Source organism: Corvus kubaryi, unplaced genomic scaffold (assembly GCF_017639235.1).
Source record: "Corvus kubaryi isolate FWS band 111438036 unplaced genomic scaffold, C.kubaryi_AGA036_p1.0 37396, whole genome shotgun sequence".
In the NCBI taxonomy this organism is placed as follows: Eukaryota; Metazoa; Chordata; class Aves; order Passeriformes; family Corvidae; genus Corvus; species Corvus kubaryi.
Genome location: NW_024581135.1, coordinates 29,053,962 through 29,067,750, shown reverse-complemented (window position 1 = coordinate 29,067,750; position 13,789 = coordinate 29,053,962). Strand labels below are relative to the sequence as shown.

At 42.1% G+C, this 13,789-nt stretch overlaps 1 long non-coding RNA gene across 1 annotated transcript; it reads right to left on the bottom strand.

Annotated features, from left to right (window-relative positions):
• Positions 1–2,003: 2,003 nt before the first annotated feature.
• LOC121670732 lies at positions 2,004–12,243 on the bottom strand. The gene is made up of 2 exons (XR_006018235.1): positions 11,291–12,243; positions 2,004–4,119 (listed from the first exon to the last, which is right to left on the bottom strand). It is a non-coding gene; the product is annotated as an uncharacterized LOC121670732 (long non-coding RNA).
• Between the last annotated feature and the right edge of the window lie 1,546 nt (positions 12,244–13,789).

Sequence of the window (13,789 nt, the reverse complement as noted above, 5' to 3'; positions counted from 1 at the left end):
CCAAGAGCTATAAAGGAGCAGCCACTTGATTTAACTTGAATTATTTAGTATGGAAAAAATCTAATCTTGGGGTATAGTTTAATATTGGATTGACTTTCAGCCAACACAAGAAACCACCAACAGAGACACAGAGAAAAGGATCCTGTCAGCCCATATGTTTTTACAAGATGCACCTCACTGTGTGCTCAAGGAGTTAATTAATTATTCAGGCATCTTCAAACACCACACCAGGCAACTTTACAGAGCTCACAAGGAGTGAAACTTCTGGACAAGACTTCGGCAATAATCTGTTGGTGACAACAGAGCAGGGACTTGCTGAAATCCTTGATAGCCTGAAAATACCTGGTACTGTGGGATGGTTGTGGAATGAGTGAGCAACTGGCCACAGGAGAAGAGCTGAGGGTGGGAAGGGCACTGAATATGCTTAGCTTCTTTGCAATTTCTCTCCAGAGAAAGGCAAGAGGAGAGTGACTGACTATCAAGGAGAAAGTAGTATTCTTTTCAGAGCATTTTTGTGTTTATAATGTATGTGGCCATCATCTATTGCATTCTTCTGAGATTAGGGGTTTTTTTAAATTAAGATAACTTGACAGCAATTACATGTTTATCTGTTAATGGCTGCTAGATGAGATTCACAAATAGTAAAATATTTGATCTCAAATTATTTAGTAAGGAAAAAGTAAAATCTAAGCTACTTTCAGGAGCTGTCAGGACTGTTGAATGATGTACTCAACAGAAGCTTTCTAGAAAAACGGGCTGAGGTATTAGTCTGGAAAGTTTGCTTGCTTGCTTACGGCAAGCTACAAAGGGACTTTTGGAAATGACAGTATTTCTCACCTGTAGAGGTGTTCCTATGAAGAAAGGTGAAATATAAATGCATTGCAACTTAAACCATTCCAAGGGTGTACTTAGACCTTCTGCAGAAAGAACAGCTCAGATATTCTATACCAAATTCTTCTTGGTTGCTTAGTGCTGGCTGTATAGAACATATTCTTTATTATTAATTCAAAGTATTTTCTGGAGAAAATACATTTTCATGTTCCCTTAGTACATGCTCATCTCAGGTACCTGATTGCTATCCTATTTTGTTTTGCTTGATTTCTTGTATTTGATAAACAATGTGTTACTCCCTCTTTTGCCATTATTTGTGGGCTCCGATCTGGATCGGTGTTTGGCCATGCACAATTGCTGGTGCTTGTGACATTTGCGTTCTCTGTGAGCCCCTGCTTGCCAGAGACGGCCAGTGCAGGGGGTGGGAGGTGCCTGCAGTGTGCTACACCCGGCTGTGGCATCCCTTGCTGAGGCCACTATGGTTTGTATGCTGAGCATACTCTGAGCCAAAGAACCCAGTGAAGTTTTTTTCATAACACATGAAAAAGGCTCTGGCAAAAGGGACATCCAGATTTACCCAGCACCAATGTGCCCCCTGGCTGAAGGGGTTTGAGCATGTCAGTGACACAGGGTTAAGCAGCTACCCTAGTTGTAAACGAGGCTGAGACTTTCTGAAAAGAAAAGCCAACTCGTTTGTTTATTAACAACTGAGAGCGGGAACCCAGGATAAGCCCAGGCTCCGTGCGACAAGCCAGAGTAAACCAACACACAGAAAGGACAGTGCGACCCACTGGGTGCTCCCTTGGACCCCAAGTTCTGCAGGAGGACCCCGGATAAAGTCCCAGGTCTGTTCTTATACCCTCTGTCCGTTCACAATGGGTGGATTTTGGATCCTTCTGGTTGGCTCGCTTCCAGGGGTTCTGTTGGTCTTTATCAAGATGCATTTTTGTCCAATCATTTCCCGAGGGTGTTGAATGATTGGATAATCCTTTATCCAGTAGCGGTCCAAGATGTTGACATCACCTGCCTGAGGTAATTTTCTAGTCCATCACGTCATCACATCCCCAGTTGTCTCTCCACCTGGTGTTCACACTCTGATATTACACCCGGACAGTCTTGCAATATCCTCAGTTAACATGCCCGTTTGTTCAACTATCAACTCCCCTCTTTTATATCTCATCCCAACAGTAACAATCAACACTCCAAAACCGATTCATTTATTACAACTTTCCCCTCTAAAACTTTGATCGAGCTATGGCCCACATCAACCATTCAAAATTTAAATTGTATCCTCATAAACTTGATATATTTTTTGGAGTTTTTGGTATTTCTCATAAGTCTCTTTTGCTGGTTTTGGGGTTTCCTCTTGCTTTTCTGCTCTCATCATCCTGATCTTCTCAATCTTTCTATCACTTAAGTTTTCAATGGAATTTTGCACAATACTCATAATCATCTGAATTAAACAAGGGATCACACATGGAAGAAAATAATACTTACTAAAAGCACCTCCAGCAATCAATAAAACTTTCTTCCACCACCCTCCTCCCAAGAGGTTATCCCACTAGTTTGCTTTAAATAATGGGGTCCATCTCTGGCCAGGAATGTGTGCCAACTTTCTAAGATTTGTGGTGATATTTTTGATAGCTTCACTATGGTCATCTATTTCAACACAGCATTCTGATGAGTTAAATTTTCCACATAGTCCCCCCTCCTCTGCTAGTAAATAATCCAATGCCAACTGGTTCTGATAGATCATAGTTCTCATTTGATGGGATTGGGCTGAAAGTAAATCAGTAGCGAGAGTAGACTGATTTGATATGATCTCTACTAACGCTTGTAGGCGAATAATTCGGTTTAGCATATAGATGGTTCTATAACCCCATGACCCATCCTGGGCCCAGGTGGTGGGGCCACAGGTAGCTATGATTCTCTCTGGGGGACATTCATCCTTTCCCCATTTCTGAGTCCCTCCTATTTGAATCTCCCTCCTTTTTCGTTGTAATTCGTCACAGAGGGGTACTCCCAAGTGTTGTCCCTCAGTTCGTGGGAGTAGAAAGAAAGATGGTCGGATGATGCCCAACATGCAACTTCCAGCCCAGCCGTCTGCTAACATCACATAAGCCCTCTTTCTGCAAAGCCAGAAGAGTCCTTTTGGGGCTCTCCAGAATCTGGGGGGTTTCATTGTAGTAATAACACCTTTATTCCAAAATTTTGAAAGCTGGGGTTCATTGTGGAAGGGGTTGGGTTCTCTTGTAATGCACTCATATAATTTCTCCCACTCAATATAGGAGCCAGCCTTGTTTCTGTTTTTTTGCCCAATACAATTCTGAAGCCTGGGGCATCTACCATTGGTTAGTATTATTAGTTACAAAATACCTTTTGCAGGACAGCTGACCCACATAGACCATGCACTTAGGACCTCTCCTCCATAAACACTGTTCTCCGATCACTTCAGATCTTAAACTCCACACCTCCTCTTCATTCCTTTCGTCAGGCTCAGGCACTTCCTTTTCCCATAGTTTTAATATTTCCTGTGGATTCAGAGCAATCCCCTCCCATGGCCAGATTTCTGCCATTTGAGTGTCCCCACAAATCCAACAGTCAGTAACATTAAACTCATGGCTTATCTTTTCTACCAGGTCTAAAAATAGGTTTTTCCCTCCCAACATCTGGATTTCAGGTTTATTTATTATCCCTTTCATTTTCTTTTCTCTAATCAAGTCTGGTTCATACACTTTTACCCCTTGCTCTACAGGTCTTTTTTCAGAACAGATCTATTTTTCTTTCATAGGACATTCTCCCAGCAATTTTTGTTTAAATTTTCCTACGTTTTCAAAAAGCCAGTAGGTTTTTTCCATCCTCTGTACAAGTGCTTAGCTGTGAAAACTTAATACAAGAAGGGCTCAGGTTAATATGGGTCCTGAGGACGGCTGTCTGAGAGTCTCCTGCATAGAAAGGGTAGTAACACCTGTCGCAGGGCTTCGCTTCTCCTCCTTGGGTGATTATTATTAGGAGGGCTACTATTAGCAGGGGTCCGGTACAGGGCACTCTCGCACCCATGTCTCTCCTTAGCCTCTTCCAGAGGATCTACGACTCTCCATGGCAAGAGTGCAGCCTGATCCGGTCTTGGCCCCCCCTTTCCCACCCACGGTGTTCTTACCAATCTCAATCACCTTCTCGTTGCAGTAACTCACTTCCCTCCTTGTATCAACTTGTTTTCTCCTTTCCTTTTTGGGGTCAAATTACTAGGTATGTGGGCAGATGCTCTATTCTTCAAAACCTTATGATCTGTAATGAGAAATACCAAATATTAAAACAAGTTTTCTATATATAGGTTAAATAGTTATTCACTCATCAGACTTCAAGCTTTAAAGATCTGTAAGTGTTAAGATTTACATAAACTTATGATCAATACTTCATAAATAGTTTAATAACTCTTTTTAAACCGTTAAAAATCTCATCCTCGCAGTATCTCTGGTGGCTTTTTCTTTGGGGTTAGCTTAGTGTCCGTCGTTCCCACCACTGTCCATTCGGTTGGAGCTGGTACCGGTCCTTTTACTCTGGAAACATGGGTCCACCCTCTCTCTTGTGTCCTCACTGCAGTTTCTGTAGTTAGTAAGACTTGAAAAGATCTTTCCCACCTAGGAGTTAATGGTTGTTCCTTCCAAGTTTTGATGAGGACCCAATCGCCAGGTTGGAACATATGAATGTTAAAATCGATAGGTGCAGTCTGAGGGAAGATACCCCTTTTGTCACAATTCCTTTAGGGTGCTGGTAATTGTACATACTTCTTTACACTCTGCTCTCCTTCCTCATAGGCCCCTGTGTTACCTGACATAGTTAAGAAGGGTAAACCGAACATCATCTCGTATGGAGAAACACCTGTGTCTGCTCTAGGTTTTGTCCTTATCCTCATCAAGGCCAGAGGGAGACACTTTAACCAATTCATCTTTGTTTCTTCCATTAATTTTGTGAGGGCTATTTTCAACGTCAGGTTCATTCTTTCCACCCTCCCAGAACTCTGTGCTCTCCACGGGGTATGGAGCCTCCATGTAATACCCAGGGCATTGGTTATTTGATGTAAGACCTTTGCTGTAAAATGCAGGCCCCTGTCTGAATCAATGGTATTTACTACCCCATACCTCAGTATTATTTGTTCTAGCAAAATTTTGCTAACCATCTCTGCTGTCACCCTCGTAGTTGGGTATGCCTCAACCCAATGAGTTAAATGGACTACTATAACTAATAAATACTGCAATCTTTGTATTCGTGGTAACTCTGTGAAATCTACTTGAATGTTCTGAAAGGGTCTTCTTGCCAATTCTCTTCCTCCTAACGGCATTTTTCTCATCACCTTTTTATTTATCTTTTGGCAAATCATGCAATATTTTGTGATTATTTTAGCAATTTCAAAAGTTCCAATACATACATACACTTGCAGAAAATGGTCAGATAATGCTTGGGTTTCCCAGTGGGTCGAGGTATGTAAATTCTCTAATCTCTTTCTAGTCAGCACCTTGTTCAAAACCTGTCTCCCATCTGGCATTCTCCATTCTTCCTTTTCGTTTTTAACAGCACTATGTCTCTGTAACTCTTCTTGTTCTTTCTCACTAAAAATTGGAATCTCCTTATTATTTTTATCATTATTGTCACTCAAATCCACTAAATGAAGAACTCTTTCACTGTCATCCATAGCAGCTTTCTTTGCTACTTGATCTGCTAAGTAGTTCCCTCTTATTTCCAGTGAATTCCCTTTCTGATGTCCTCTAACATGGACTACTGCCACGTCTAAAGGACCTTTTAAAGCTTCTAACACTTCCCTAATTAGGCTTTCATGAGTTAAGGTTTTTCCTTTTGAATTCACAAATCCCCTCTGTCCAGATTTTCCTGAAGGTATGTACTACCCCATAAGCATACTTAGAATCTGTATAAATAGTTCCTCTTTTATAATTAAGCCATTGTAAACCTCTTAATAAAGCATAGATCTCACAGCATTGGGCCGATCATTTAGCAGGGAGCTTTCCCTTTTCTATAATCATCATGTTTTTTCCATCAATCCCTGCATAACCTGATACTCGTTTTCCTTCTAGCACTTTAGAGGAGCCATCCACAAATAGGATTTCTCCTTCAGTTAAGGGGAGCTCCGATAGGTCTTCCCTCACTTTTGTCTGTAAATCAGTGGTTTCAAGACACCTATGTTCTAATCCATCCTCTGATTCTCCATAAAAGAACTGGGCAGGGTTCTGAACTTTTGTGGTAGCCAGCTCTAGGTTTTCAATGTTATTTAAAATTAATTCATACTTTAAGAGTAGGCTGTCTGATATCCATTGACTGGCTCTTCTGCTTAATATGACCTTCAAATCATGTGGGGTATATGTTTTAATTTCATTCCCAAATGTTAACTTATAACCTCCTTCAGCTAGGGTTACGGTAGCAGCCACTGCCTGGAGACATGGTGGCCATCTTCTGACAACTCGATCTAACAATTTAGATATATATGCAATTGGTTTCCTAACTCCGCACCATTCTTGTACTAAAACTCCATAAGCCACTCCTTCTTCTACATTTACAAGTAATTCAAACAACTTTCCTAAGTCAGGCAAGCTTAACACTGGAGCAGTCATCAATTTTTCTTTTAATATTCTTAGTTTCTCTTCATCACTCTCATTCCAATTTACAGGCTCATCTCCTACCAATTTTTCATACAAAAATTTTACCAATTCTATGTGTCTATCAATCCACAGTTTACAATATCCAGTTAGTCCCAATAACTTCCTTATGTCTCTCTTAGTCTTTGGAGCTGGCAACGATAATATCCCTTGTATACGACTCGAGTCCAACTTCTTAAAACCCTTTCCAATTAAATGACCCAAATATTTTACTTCAGGCTCTATGAACTGCAATTTCCTTTTTGAGACCTTTAAACCTTTTTCACTAGGAAGTTTAATAACTTAATTGTTGTCCTCTGAACTTCTTTCAGTTCTCCTGAAACTAATAAATCATCAACGTACTGCAAAATCTGTACTTCTCCGATGGGTATGAACTGCTGTAATATTCCCTCCAAAGCCTGACCAAATAGATTTTGGAGACTCAGTATACCCTTGAGGTAGCCTAGTCCATTGCAATTGCTGTTTCCTTCCTGTATCTTCATCTTGCCATTCAAAGGCAAACCACCCTTGCCTTTCCCTTCCCAGTGGGCAAGCCCAAAATGCATCTTTCAAATTGATGACACTGAACCACTCATGTCTGGCTGGTACCTTACTTAACGTAAGGGTTAGTTACTACCGGATATTGTGCAATAGTTTGTTTATTCACTTCTCTTAAATCTTACCAATCTATATGTACCATCCTGGTTTTTTACTGGTAATATTGGGGTGTTATTCGGAGACGTACATGGTTCCAGAATCCATCTTTAATCAAGTCCTTAATCACTGGAGTCAGTCCTTTCCTCTGCTGAAATTGGGTATTGTTTTACTCTTATTGGTGGTATACTTGGTTTCATTTTAATCTCTATGGGGGAGATATCCAACAGTCCATGACCTCCTCCTTCCGCCCATACTCTTGGATCTATCACCTCTTCATCTTCCTGCCTTAGTATCATTATCTTTGCTACCATCCGCCCTTCTTCTGGCACCACACCTATTCTTAATTGTAGCTGCAAGTCTCGACCTAAGAGATTGCACCCTAACTTAGGTATATACAACAGGCTTACACATCCCTCTCTAGAGTTTCCTTTTTTTGTACTTGTTCCATAATGAATACATCAAATGGGTCATTTTTAGCACCTTTTATTTTGCACTTTTGATTACTTAATTTGCATCCTGCTGGAAGCTTCCAGGCACATGACCTAGCTGCTCCAGTGTCAACTAAAAACTCATATTCTTCACTCTGGGGGCCAACTTCTAAATTTACCAGGGGCTCCATCTGATGTCCAGTCTCTTTCCCCAGAGCATAGAGCCCCTGACACCCCTAACCATCTCCTTTTAAAATCCTCTCTAGGGTGTCCTGTTCTTTTGCGATTGCTTCATCCATTTGCCGCTTTTTACAGAATCTTTGTGTGTGACCCTTTTCTTTACAAAAATTACAGACTATCTCAACCCAGGGTGGTGTCCTCCTCTTACTTGGCCATCCTTTTTCCTCTACTTCTCCTTTTGTCTCTTCCCTCCCAGCTCCTACGCTCTTTTTTGCTATGGCCACCGTAATCTTTGCCTTCGTCTTAGTCTTTTCTTCCTCCTTCCTTAAATACACCTTTTGCACCTCCCTCAACAGTTCATTAAGGCCTTTTTCCTGCCAATCATCCATCTTCTCTAATTTCCTCTGAATATCAGTCCACGCTCTGGTTACAAACTGTATCTTTACCAGTATTCGTCCCTCTGAACTTTCTGGATCAACACTTGAATACAACCGAAAGTTTCTTTTTAACCTTTCCAACCATGTGCCAGGTGTCTCATCGTTCTCCTGTTGGCTATCAAAAGCTAGTCTTGCATTACTCGTCCTAGGAACTGCTTCTCGTATTCCCCTTACTATTGAAGATCTATAGTCTCTCATATTTCTTCTCCCCAGCTCCTCATTAGGATCCCAATCTGGTTGATTATTTGGCATCTTCTCCTCCCCTCAGGAACCAACTCTGTTTTCCTTTTCCCAGATTCTCATCCCTGTTGCACGTATTAATTGGATCTCTTCCAGGGAGAAAAGGATGTCCAAAATCAAGTTCAGTTCCTCCCATGTATATATGCTAGGTCCTAGGAACTGGTTTGATATTCCTATAGGGTCTTCTAATAAACTCTTTATTTCTTTTTTAAAGTTCCTGACCTCAGAAACTGTTAATGGTGCATTTACAAACCCAGTTCCTCCCCTAGCACCTCCCATTGGTACCTCCCTCAATGGCAACAACTTTTCCACTACTTCTTCCTTAGATTGGCACTTTGCTTGATGCCGAGTATTATAATTATACTGACTTGAACTCCCTTCTGATTTTTCCTGTTTCTCTACTTCTGCATTCCTACAACAGCAATGTCCATCAACTTCCCAAGAACCTTGGAATCCATCCCTTCCCTGTTCAGTTCCTCTACTAGGAACCGGTTCCTCAGCAGGTGACTGGGACATTAGAGAGAAACTAAGGGGAACAGACTGAAATGTAGGAGGCATAATAAGAGGCATAGGGAAACTCTGGGGTACTAAGGAGGGATGTGGAGAATAAGGCTGGACTACAAGAGAAGCGGGGAACAGTGTCAGGCGGACAATTGGGGTTTTGGGTTCTGGATTAGTATATACGGGAGGAGGCTGAGGTGGAGGTGTGGGCAGTGGTATTGATTGACTAGAAGGGAGTACTGGAGGGGTAGGAGGGTGAACTATAGGTGGTGTTGGTGGAGAAGGAGGTGGGAGGTGATCTAAAGGATCCCATCCCCTCTTAGGGTTTTCCTCCTTTTCTTCTTTTTCTACCTCTTTTTCTATTTTGTACACTCTTTATCTTTTTGTCCCAAATCTCATTTTCTAGCCAGCAAGCTGCATATTGAACCTCCTCCTCATCTTGGGACTCCTTTAGATTAATGTTTATTTAAGGCCACACATAACCATTTTTCTTTAGACCCATACCAGGGCCAATAAACGGGTCCTTCTTGAATCCTCTCCTTTGACCAAATCTCAACCCTATATCATTTTTATTTTATCTAATTTCTTTAAGTTGTCATCACTGTCCCAATTTTCCAGCATTTCTCCCAAGGGACTATTGGGAGAAATGTCTTTTATCTTGGTCTTTCCCTTCTTGAACTTCTGGGAATTCTTCCCTGTGCACTGACCCATGATTTAATAATAATTGAATTATAATTCAAATATTTAAAGAATTACAAAATAACTCAAGTCCTATATTTAAATTAATTCTTTAATATAGGAAAACTAATAAGACTGCTGGTCTAGAATGATAACCCAAGGTATCTCTATAATGAGGGAAAGAAATAAAAATAAAAACTAAGCGTGGGAATCTCAAAAAGATCGTGGGAACTAAAGATGGCGGTCCATGGGAAAATACCATGAGAACATAAACAAGCCTCAAAAGCTACCAGAAACTGGGTGGACCCTAAAGCTTTCCAGCCCCTCTCCTTCCATAACTTAAAACACCACCCCTTCCTGGAGCTGGGGGCATCCCACAAATTGTAGGATGGTTCTCTTCAGCTGTCGTGAGAACCTTCTCTAGAATTACAAGATGGCGTCACCGCTCTGCTGGTGAGATTTACTCTTCACAGCCGTTCACTAAGCCCTGACCGCTCCGGTAAAGTTACCAACAACCACTCCAACAGCTCTGAGATTTAAAACCTCCTTATATTGAAGGGATACACAAAATCCCAACACCACACCAGCAAGCTCACTCTTACAGATACACAAACCTATCTTTGTATAATACACTCTAAAACAAATAAAAGCACCTACACAAACTAAATAGTCCATGTTCATACACTCTCCCCCTAATAGGTGGCCTGAGGACTATTGGATAAGCCTCACCTCAGAACCTCGCCTATCAGGCCTCCCGCAACTATGCAACCAAACCAATCTCTCAAACAAAAAAAATTTATATGTGTATATCACTGATAGGTAGATATAAAAGAAGTATTTAGATATAACGAATACTACCAACAGAATGCACCCAAGTACTCTTGCGTTCCAAATTAAAAGATAAAATCACTTAGGGATAAGTTTTATATTTCTGTTTTATTTATGTCTATCTTGGCAGGTTCTAGCACCTCCTCTCACTCTAGTGAGTGAGGGAGCTTCTCACAACGGGTGGCCCCCGCTCTTCCCGGCTTGTCACTGCGTTGCAAAGAACTTTTCTCACTCCCTCAATGAACCCCCTGCACACAGGAATCCCAGCTTGAGGCATCATGAGAAATCCCTCCCCCCTTGCAAATCCACACTCAGGATCCCTAGTTCAGGGTGCTAATCCCCCTTGGGTTGGGTACCTTCTTCTTCCCCTGCCAGAGAAGAGGCAATTGCCTGTCCAGTGGCCACACAGCCCTGATGGTCTCCGGGCAGAAGTTATCAATCTCCAACCTCAAGGGTCCTAGTTCCCCGGGTGCCAGACCTCCGCTTGATCTGCCCTGAGGAACTGCCCTCCAGGCAGCCTTGGCCGGTGAGGCTACTGTGCCCTCCTCGTTGGGATCTCACTGCGTGCGCTGGCGCCCCACCCAAGAGTCCAGCAGCCCTCACACCCAGTGCAAAGCCACCCCTCGGAGCCTCCAACCACAGAGGAGTGGGAGCCTAAGCGGGTAAGGGTGGCAAAAAGGAAGTACTCCCCTGTCTCCCCCTTCCTGGGGTCCCTAAGGTACCACACTCTCTCGTTATCACTTGCTTCCCTCTTCCTACTTGGAGGTCCACACTCCACTCCGGGAGCCCACTCCACTCCAGCCGGCTGCCCTGACACACACACTCGCACCCCCTTATGCCTCACCCCATTTGCAATACTGACCTGCGTATCTGCGAGCCCCGCTCCCTCTCGGAGGGCTCTCCCCCTCTGGGTTGTCGTGCTCTCAGCCGTTACTCGGGAAAGCTAGCTGTCCTTCCACGGTCTCGAAGAAGTCCAAACTCTGGGTGGCAAAAATCTGCCAGATGAGTTTTTTCCAGACCTGTCCTTCTCCAGGACTGCCTCTGGGCGTGGCTTATCCCAGATGAGTCCCCAGAATTGTTGTAAACGAGGCTGAGACTTTCTGAAAAGAAAAGCCAACTCGTTTGTTTATTAACAACTGAGAGTGGGAACCCAGGATAAGCCCAGGCTCTGCATGACGAGCCAGAGTAAACCAACACACAAAAAAGGACAGTGCAACCCACTGGGTGCTCCCTTGGACCCCAAGTTCTGCAGGAGGACCCCGGATAAAGTCCCAGGTCCATTTTTATGCCCTCTGTCCGTTCACAATGGGTGGATTTTGGATCCTTCTGGTTGGCTCGCTTCCAGGGGTTCTGTTGGTCTTTATCAAGATGCATTTTTGTCCAATCATTTCCCGAGGGTGTCGAATGATTGGATAATCCTTTATCCAGTAGCAGTCCAAGATGTTGACATCACCTGCATGAGGTAATTTTTTTAGTCCATCATGTCATCACGTCCCTAGTTGTCTCTCCACCTGGTGCTCACACTCTGATATTACACCCGGACAGTCTTGCAATATCCTCAGTTAACATGCCCATTTATTCAACTATCAACTCCCCTCTTTTATATCTCATCCAAACAGTAACAATCAACACCCCAAAACTGATTCATTTATTACACCCTGGCTGAATTGAAAGGTCCCTGCAGGGGTGGCAGGTGTTGTACAGAGGTCTCTGTCCCTGCTGACGCATGCCAGGAGAGAGATGCTGGACTCACCAGAGCTAACTGCGTGCTACAGAGGTAGCTCAAAGAGATGTGGTTCAATTTCCACAGATAAAAGTTTTGTCTTGTTCATAACCTGCAAGACAAGACAGGCAAGTAACAAAAGGTTTGGCAGATGTAGGGCAGGATCATCACATGGCAGTAGCTCTAGTCTCTCTTTGGTTTTCATTACGCTGAAAGAACTATTCCTGACATCTCTAACCAGCAGTATTTGTGAGATACCTCAAAGGTTTTCAATAAAAGGATTTCAGGTGTTCTCAACACTCCCCTCCATGCAAATTCACTTGCTGCTTTCACAAAAATTCTTATTTTATTATAATGCAAATAACAAACTCCTTCAGATATTCGTCTCTCCCCACTCACACGTTTTCTTTTCAACTCTGTCAATGATTTCTTTTTTTGTCTGTTTTTTCAATTGAATTTTGATGCTCTGATAAAGAGGTCTAGTAATGTGTCAGTGCCTGATTATTATGTCAAATTATGATTTTTAGAGTAAGTCTGTAGTAATGGAACTTTTCTGAAACCTATAACATATTGTACAGCTTTAAAGACACACTGCAGTTACTTAAGTGCTTTTAGCATTTTCTCTTTGAAAATAAATGTTTTAGTGGAATAATTAATTGAAATAATTTCTATACAAGCAAAATACAAGCATGAAAATGTTCCTGTGATAAAGCAACTGAATATTTAAGAATTATATTAAGTTTTAATGTATTTCTTCAATGAAATATGTCTGAACCTGTAACAGGAGCACGGTCAAGGTTTGAATTGTTCTGCAAGGGTAGCACAGAGTTCTCTTGTGGGTACTAGTGGAAGCAAACTATTTTTCTTGTCCTTCATTTCTATCCATTATGGACTGTATCAACAAAATGTCACATTTCCCACTGTGTTTGGTAAAGGGTGCTACAACATGGGACCTGCATAACCTGGAAAGAAGTCTTCACCTCTCAAGGGACGTGTATCTGGGAGCAAATAAAGTGCTCAGATTCAGTCTGGATGAACTGTCTCTCCAGGGAGAAGTCATCTTTGAGTTAAGTCACATGCTGCATCTCATTTTCAGTTCCATTCTTTGTTCTGCTTGTAGTATTTTCATTGTGGGCATTAATCAGGAAATCATGAACACAAGCTTCAGCTTGGAAGCAGAAACAAAACCACCCCAGATAATCTGAGAACTAAAGCTTCTGGAGGAAGACTAAGATGGCATTGCAACAGATGTGGTCTTCAGGATTGAAGAATTAAGAATAAAAAGAAAGAATAAAGAACCCCGATATTTTGCAATGAGTTTCTTGCACCATCATTTGTGGAATCAGTCTTCAGCAATATCCATTCCCTTAAGATATGTGCTCAGGGATTAAGTCAATATTAGGGATATGGTGACTCTATCAAAGATAAGCTGTTGTATTTAACTATGGTGGTGCAATCAAGCTTTTCCAAAAAATTGTAAATGGGCCTTGACTAAATGAGGCTTATTCAACTGGATGAAATTTAATTTTTGTGTCAGTTGGCAGGATATTAACAAGCTAGAAGCCTTCTCTAATTCAGCAACTTTTGGCAGAGGAGTGCTATAGAAAAGGAGGATTGAGTGCTCCAGTTTTTGCATAT